The sequence below is a fragment of the Chelmon rostratus genome, chromosome 13 (genome assembly GCF_017976325.1).
Source record: "Chelmon rostratus isolate fCheRos1 chromosome 13, fCheRos1.pri, whole genome shotgun sequence".
In the NCBI taxonomy this organism is placed as follows: Eukaryota; Metazoa; Chordata; class Actinopteri; order Chaetodontiformes; family Chaetodontidae; genus Chelmon; species Chelmon rostratus.
Genome location: NC_055670.1, coordinates 2528565 through 2529165, shown reverse-complemented (window position 1 = coordinate 2529165; position 601 = coordinate 2528565).

Below are 601 nucleotides of genomic sequence, written 5' to 3'. Positions count from 1 at the left end.
TCTGTTTCCTCCTGTATCTAGTCATTATGCTATGCTAAGCTAAGATAACCATCTGCTGCTTCATATTTCCCATACAGACATGAGAGTGGTATCAGTCTTTTGCATCTTACCCCCTACTACTAAGATGGAGCTATTCCTTCAAGTTACAGAGAAATTGCATTCTGGGGCATGTTACTTAAATGTAAGTTAATGCAGACTATTTTTTGTTGAAGCAAACACTTGGGCGACGTGCAGTGATTGATAACTCAGCGGTACAAATCAGTGGGTTAGAAATAAGATAAGATAACATAACATAAGATAAGATAAGACAAGATAAGAGAAGACTTTATTAAGCCCCAGCCAGGGAAATTCGGATGTTATCAGGCAATAGCAGTGGGAAAATAACAACAGAATAGAGAAATACAAAATACAAAATAAAAGCTGACTATATATACTGTATGTGTGTGTGTGTGTGTTTACATGATGAAATCAACATGTGCTAAAATTATTTTTGGATATACGAACAAGGTTTTTGGATGTTCCCATGCCATTTTATCGCCAGAGACTTTATTTTGAAAACACGTAAACACCGGAAAATGAAAGTGTTCTGCTGCTAGCTTGA